Below are 7,301 nucleotides of genomic sequence, written 5' to 3'. Positions count from 1 at the left end.
TCTCCCATTCTGTTGGTTGTCTTTTCATTTTGTTTATGCCATGTTCCTATGCCATGCAGAAGTTTTCAAGTTTAATTAGGTCCCATTTGTTTACCTTTGTTGTCATTTCCATTACTCTAGAAGATCGCTCAAAGAAGACATTGCTGTAATTTATTTCGAACAGTGTCCTGCCTATATTTTCCTCTGGAAGTTTTATAATATCCCAGTTTTACATTTAAGTCTTTAATCCATGTTGAGTTTACTTTTATGTATGGTGTTAGAGAATGTTCTAATTTCATTCTTTTACATGCAGCTGTCCAGTTTTCCCAGCACCAATTTTTTTTTTAAATCAGAGGAAAATTGTTTTACAATGTTGTGTTGGTTTCTACCGTACAACTACGCAAATCAGTCATAATTTTATATAAATAATATATATATATATAAATAAAAAATACATATATCATCCTTCCCTCTTGATCCTCTTTCCCCTCCAGCCCGCCATCCCATCCCACTAGGTCATCACAAAGCACCAGGCTGGGCTCCCTGTGTTATATAGCAGCTTCCCACTAGCTATCTGTTTTATACATTATAGTGTATATATGTCAATGCTATTTTCTCAATTAATCCCACCCTCTTCTTCCCCCACTGTGACCACAAGTACATTTTCTATGTCTGTGTTGCCATTCCTTCCCTGCAAATAGGTCCATCAGTACCAATTTTCTAGATTCCACAAATATGCATTAATACATGATGTTTGTCTTTCTGACTTATTTCACTGGGTATAACAGACTCTAGGTTTATTCCTAACAACTGACTCAAATTAATTCCTTTTTATGGCTGAGTAGTATTTCATTGGATATATGTACTGCATCTTCTTTATCCATTCATCTGTTGATGGATATCTAGATTGCTTCCATGTCCTAGCTATTGTAAATTGTGCTACAGTGAACACTTGGTTCATGTGTTTATGAACAGTTGGGTACATGTATTTTTTTGAATTGTGGTTTACTCAGGGTATATGCCTGGTAATCAGATTGCTGGTCATATGGTAGATTTATTCCTAGTTTTATAAGGAACCTCCATACTGTTTTCCATAATGGCTGTATCAGTTTACATTCCCACCAACAGTGCAGGAGGGTTCCCTTTTCTCCACATCCTCTCCAGCATTTACTGTTTGTAGATTTTCTGGTGATGACCACTCTGATTGGTGTGACATGATACCTCTTTGTGGTTTTGATTTGCATTTCTCTAATAATGAGTGATACTGAACACCTTTTCAGGTGTTCATTGGCCATCTGTATGTCTTCTTTGGAGAAATGTCTGCTTATCGGCACCATTTATTGAAGAGGTTGTTTTCTCTCATTGCATAGTCTTGCCTCCTTTGTCATATATTAATAGACCATAAGTGCATAGGTTTATCTCTGGGCATTCTGTCTTGTTCCATTGATATATGTTTCTATTTTTATGCCAGTTCCATACTATTTTGATGACTGTAGCTTTGTAGTATAGTCTGAAGTCAGGGAGCCCTATTCCTCCAGCTCTGTTTTTCTTTCTCAAAAGTGCTTTGGCTCCTCAGGGCCTTTTCTGTTTCCATAAAATTAAAAATTTGTTTCAATTCTAGTTCTGTGAAAAATGCCACTGGTAATTTGATATAAATGGCATCGAATTATAGATTGCCTTGAGTAGCATGGTCATTTAGACAATATCAGTTCTTCCAATCCAAGAACACAATGTATCTTTCCATCTGTTTGTGTCATCTTGGATTTCTTACATCAGCATTTCTTTCATCTGTACTTTTCAGGGTACAGGTTTTTTGCCTCCTTAGGTAGGTTTATTCCTAAGCATTTCTTCTAGGTATGGGATTGTTTACTTAATTTCTCTTGTTTGTTGTGTCTAGAAATTCAACAGATTTCTGTATATTAAATTTTTATCCTGCAATCTTGCTGAATTCAGAGATATGTTGTAGTAGTTTTCTGGTAGCCATCTTTAGGATTTTCTATCATGTCATTTGTAAATAGTGAGTTTTACTTCTTTTCCAATATAGATCACTTTTCTTTTTATACTGAATAAAAGTGGTTAAGAGTGGACATCCTTGCCTTGTTCCTGATCTTAGAGGAAATGCTTTCAATTTTTCACATTGAGTATGATGATTGGATTTGTCGTATATGGCCTTTATTGTAGGTTCCCCCTATTCCACTTTCTGGGGAGTTTTTTTTTAATCATAAATGGATGTTGAATTTCATCAAAAAACTTTTTATGCATCTATCGAGGTGATCACACTGCTTTTATCCTTTAGTTTGTTAATGTGATGTATCAGACTGATTGATTTGTGGATCATGAAAAATCCTTGCATCCCTGGGATAAATCCCACTTGATCATGATGTATAATCCTTTTCATATATGGTTGGATTCAGTTTGTTAGTATTTTGTTGAGGATTTTTGCATCTACATTCATCAGTGATACTGGCCTATAGTTTTCTTTTTTGTGGTATCTTTCTCTGGTTTTGGTATCAGGGTGATGGTGGCCTCATAGAATGAGTTTGGAAGTGCTTTTTCCTCTGCAACTTTTTGAAAGAGTTTCAGAAAAATAGGTGTTAACTCTTCTCTAAATGTTTGCTAGAATTCACCTGTGATGCCATCTGGTCCTGGACTTTTGTTTGTTGGGAGTTTTTAAATCACAAATTCAATTTCAGTACTTGTAACTGGTCTGCTCATATTTTCTATTTCTTCTTGGTTCATTCTTGGGAGATTTTATCTTTTTAAGAATTTGTCCATTCTTCTAGGTTGTCCATTTTATCAACATATAGTGGCTTGTAGTAGTCTATTATGATCCTTTGTATTTCTGTGGTGTCAGTTGTAACCTCTCCTTTCTCATTTTTAATTATACTGCTTTGGGCCCTTTCCCTTTTTTCTTGATGAGTCTGGGTAGAGGGTCATGAATTTTTTTTTTCCCAAAGAACCAGCTTTTCATTTCATTGATCTTTTCTATTGTTTTGTCTTTAGTTCTGCTCTGATCTTTATGATTTCTTTCCTTCTACTAACTTTGTGTGTTGTTTGTTCTTTTTTCTCCAACTGCTTCAGGTTTAAGGTTGTTTATTTCAGATTTTTCTTGTTTTCTCGGACAATCATGTATCACCATAAAGCTCCCTCTTAAAACTGCTTTTTATGCATCCCATTAGTTTTTTCTGTGTTTTTTGCTTTTATTTGTCTCTCAGTTCAGTTAAGTTCAGTCACTCAGTCATGTCCGACTCTTTGCGACCCCATGAATCGCAGCACGCCAGGCCTCCCTGTCCATCACCAACTCCCGGAGTTCACTCAGACTCACGTCCATCGAGTCAGTGATGCCATCCAGCCATCTCATCCTCTGTCGTCCCCTTCTCCTCCTGCCCCCAATCCCTCCCAGCATCAGAGTCTTTTCCAATGAGTCAACTCTGAGCATGAGGTGGCCAAAGTACTGGAGATTCAGCTTTAGCATCATTCCTTCCAAAGAAATCCCAGGGCTGATCTCCTTCAGAATAGACTGGTTGGATCTCCTTGCAGTCCAAGGGACTCTCAAGAGTCTTCTCCAACACCACAGTTCAAAAGCATCAATTCTTTGGCGTTCAGCCTTCTTCAAAGTCCAACTCTCACATCCATACATGACCACAGGAAAAACCATAGCCTTGACTAGTTGGACCTTTGTTGGCAAAGTAATGTCTCTGCTTTTGAATGTGCTATCTAGTTGGTCATAACTTTCCTTCCAAGGAGTAAGTGTCTTATAATTTCATGGCTACAGTCACCATCTGCAGTGATTTTAGAGCCCAGAAAAATAAAGTCTGACACTGTTTCCACTGTTTCCCCATCTATTTGCCATGAAGTGATGGGACCAGATGCCATGATCTTCATTTTCTGAATGTTGAGCTTTAAGCCAACTTTTTCACTCTCCACTTTCTTCATCAAGAGGCTTTTTAGTTCCTCTTCACTTTCTGCCATAAGGGTGGTATCATCTGCATATCTGAGGTTATTGATATTTCTCCCGGCAATCTTGATTCCAGCTTGTGTTTCTTCCAGTCCAGCGTTTCTCATGATGTACTCTGCGTATAAGTTAAATAAACAGGGTGACAATATACAGCCTTGATGAACTCCTTTTCCTATTTGGAACCAGTCTGTTGTTCCATGTCCAGTTCTAACTGTTGCTTCCTGACCTGCATACAAATTTCTCAAGAGGCAGATCAGGTGTTCTGGTATTCCCATCTCTTGAAGAATTTTCCACAGTTTATTGTGATCCACACAGTCAAAGGCTTTGGCATAGTCAATAAAGCAGAAATAGATGTTTTTCTGGAACTCTCTTGCTTTTTCCATGATCCAGCGGATGTTGGCAATTTGATCTCTGGTTCCTCTGCCTTTTCTAAAACCAGCTTGAACATAAGGAAGTTCACGGTTCACATATTGCTGAAGCCTGGCTTGGAGAATTTTGAGCATTACTTTACTAGCATGTGAGATGAGTGCAACTGTGCAGTAGTTTGAGCATTCTTTGGCATTGCCTTTCTTTGGGACTGGAATGAAAACTGACCTTTTCCAGTCCTGTGGCCACTGCTGAGTTTTCCAAATTTGCAGGCATCTTGAGTGCAGCACTTTCACAGCATCATCTTTCAGGATTTGAAAGAGCTCAACTGGAATTCCATCAACTCCACTAGCTTTGTTCGTAGTGATGCTTCCTAAGGCCCACTTGACTTCACATTCCAGGATGTCTGGCTCTAGGTCAGTGATCTCACCATCGTGATTATCTGGGTGGTGAAGCTGTTTTTTGTACAGTTCTTCTGTGCATTCTTGCCATCTCTTCTTAATATCTTCTGCTTCTGTTAGGTCCATACCATTTCTGTCCTTTATCCTTGATTTCTTCTGTGATTCATTTGGGTTGTTTCATAGCATATTATTTAGCCTCTTTTGTCTTTAGACATGTATACCTTTTTTTGGTGGGTTCTAGTGTCTTCCTCTCAATGATTGTTCAACAGCTAGTTGCAATTTGAGTGCTCTCACAGGAGGAGATCAGCACATGTCCTTCTACTCTACCGTCTTGAACCAATTTCTCAGTCTCTTTAATTGATGGTTATTCAGCAGTTAGCTGTGATTTTGGAGTGCTCATGAGAGGAGGTAAGTTCAAGGTCCTTCTACTCCACCATCTTGTCTCTGTCTCAATATCAGGTACCTTCTGAGGTGATGTAAGGAAGACTCTTCACCTTTGTGGTATTCTTGCCACAAACCTATAACTCTAATCAAATCATGAGAAAACATGAGATAAACACAAACTGAAAGGCATCCTACAAAATCACTGAAGGGTAGTCTTTAAACTGGAAGGTCATTAAAAGCAACCATAAGAAAAGAAGAAGAAGCTGTCACAGATGGAGGAGACAGAGAAAACATATGACTAAATGTAATGTGCTATCCCAGACTGGATTCTGCAACAGAAAAAGAACATTGGTGGAAACACTGGTGAAATCTAAATAAAGCTGTATTTTAGTAAACAGTATTATACCAATATTAATGTCTTAGTTTTGACAATGTTCTGTGGTAAGATGTTAACAATAGGGAAAACTGAGTGAATAGACAGGAACACCATGTTCTATCATTGCAACTTTTCTGTAAATCTAAATTGAGAGCCAAAAACTTTTAAAATGACAAGGAACCCAGAGTAGAAAGAGAACTAGATAATACACACATGTGTAAATAAACAGGGAATAATGGAAAGTCGGATGAGACAACTGGCATTCCACAAAAGTTTTATTCGTCGGGATAGCTGTCTAGGTCATCTTGGGTCATCTGGGTTTTGGACGCACTGTCACAGTCCAGGTAAACAAGGAGTTACGGGGGTCTGTGCAGGAAGAGCAGGCTTCAGAGACTCCACCTACACTTTGGTTTGGGGGAGATATGTTCACCTCTGTAATGGGGAATTGAGTTTAAAAGTGTTTTCTCTTTTTTCGGAAAGTCTTAGAAGACCAATATAAGATAAAAATTGTTTAATGAATTAATGATGTCTCCTTTTTATTTGCCATTTTATATAAGTATAAACCCATCATTCATATTGACATTTTATCTGCCTCCAGCACCTTGAGGCTTTGTGATCAAAGAGGCTTGGTTTCACATTTTTGGAAGGCATTTTATCTGGGACTGTGCCAACAGTACAGGGAAATCTAAGACCTTTCCCATCCATTTTTAATATGTGATAGTCACTTCTACTTTTTGGTTGGGACCAGGGCTAGTCTTTCAAGTACATGGAGGTGGTAGCTAAAAGGTAATACAAGACCTCTCTACCCAAGGCTGATCTAGTACTTTAAAGCCCTCAATTAGAAGTTTTAGGGACTTCTTTTTATGTTCAGCTTCTCTCTTCTGTTAGGCATAGCTTGCCTTTTATGTTAAGAATACCAACCTCTGCATCTTCTTTTGCTTACTGGAGGATAATTGCTTTACAATATTGTATTGGCCTCTGCCTCTCCATCTTTTCCTCCATGTAACATGTCAGGTTGCTGGGTGTCATATTTTGGGTTCCCTAGAAAACAGAGACAGAGTCCCTGAGATTTGCATGGTGGAGGTTTATTGGGGATAACTCTTGGTATCAATAGCTGAAAAGGGTAAAGCATAAGGGAAGCAGTATTCAGCAGAGGGAGAAGTTGAACTGTGATTGCACCTGCAACAGAGACCTCAGGCAAATCCTATCAGTAATGCTGGGGCTGAGATGGCCCTTTATATATGAATGGGTGGAGGAAAGAGAAGGGGCCTCATCTCATAACTAGTTATTGGATATGATATAGTCCAGGCAGTGGTATAAACTTGGGTACGGTAACTCACTTTAATAGAGGGAAATTCCTAGGGAAGGACTTGGGCATGAGGTGTCACCAACTAACATTCCCAACAATTAGAAAAATAAGTTCATTAATCCTGAAAGGGGCTCTCTGAGGCATATCAGTATAGTCCTCCCTTTTCACTATCTGAATCCACCTTCAAATGGGACAGGCCTATCCAGAAACAGGTTCTCAGGATTTGGGGAGATGTTCATAGGAGAAGTTCTAGTGTTAAGGTGGTAGAATGAACTAAAGTCCCCGCGACTGCAGCTGGTCTCAGAGCTATAGCTGTACTCTACCCACTGTTAGTTGCTTCTCTGTTGGTCTTGGTGAGTAAGTTTGTAGGGCCAGGTGGTCTTCATCTCTGAGTGTTCTAAGACACTGGTCACCATACCTATCTCTGGCCATGGCTGTTGCCTGAGTCCACTTGTTGTGAAGATTGGTCAAAGGAATAGCAAAAGCTTTTCTAGTGCATCACTGGGGTACCAAAGTAGTCCCTGTCCC

General features: G+C 38.9%; 1 long non-coding RNA gene across 4 annotated transcripts in view; it reads right to left on the bottom strand.

The window, feature by feature from the left end:
- Positions 1–5,687: 5,687 nt before the first annotated feature.
- LOC129632874 (uncharacterized) overlaps positions 5,688–7,301 on the bottom strand; it is a 268,709-nt gene continuing 267,095 nt past the window's right edge. For all 4 annotated transcript variants that reach the window (XR_008704719.1, XR_008704720.1, XR_008704718.1 and 1 more), the window contains one exon: positions 5,688–6,505. This is a non-coding gene — a long non-coding RNA (uncharacterized LOC129632874). The remainder of the gene's footprint in view (positions 6,506–7,301) is intronic.

Source organism: Bubalus kerabau, chromosome 18 (assembly GCF_029407905.1).
Source record: "Bubalus kerabau isolate K-KA32 ecotype Philippines breed swamp buffalo chromosome 18, PCC_UOA_SB_1v2, whole genome shotgun sequence".
Taxonomy (NCBI): Eukaryota; Metazoa; Chordata; class Mammalia; order Artiodactyla; family Bovidae; genus Bubalus; species Bubalus kerabau.
This window is presented reverse-complemented; position numbering and strand designations above follow the sequence as displayed.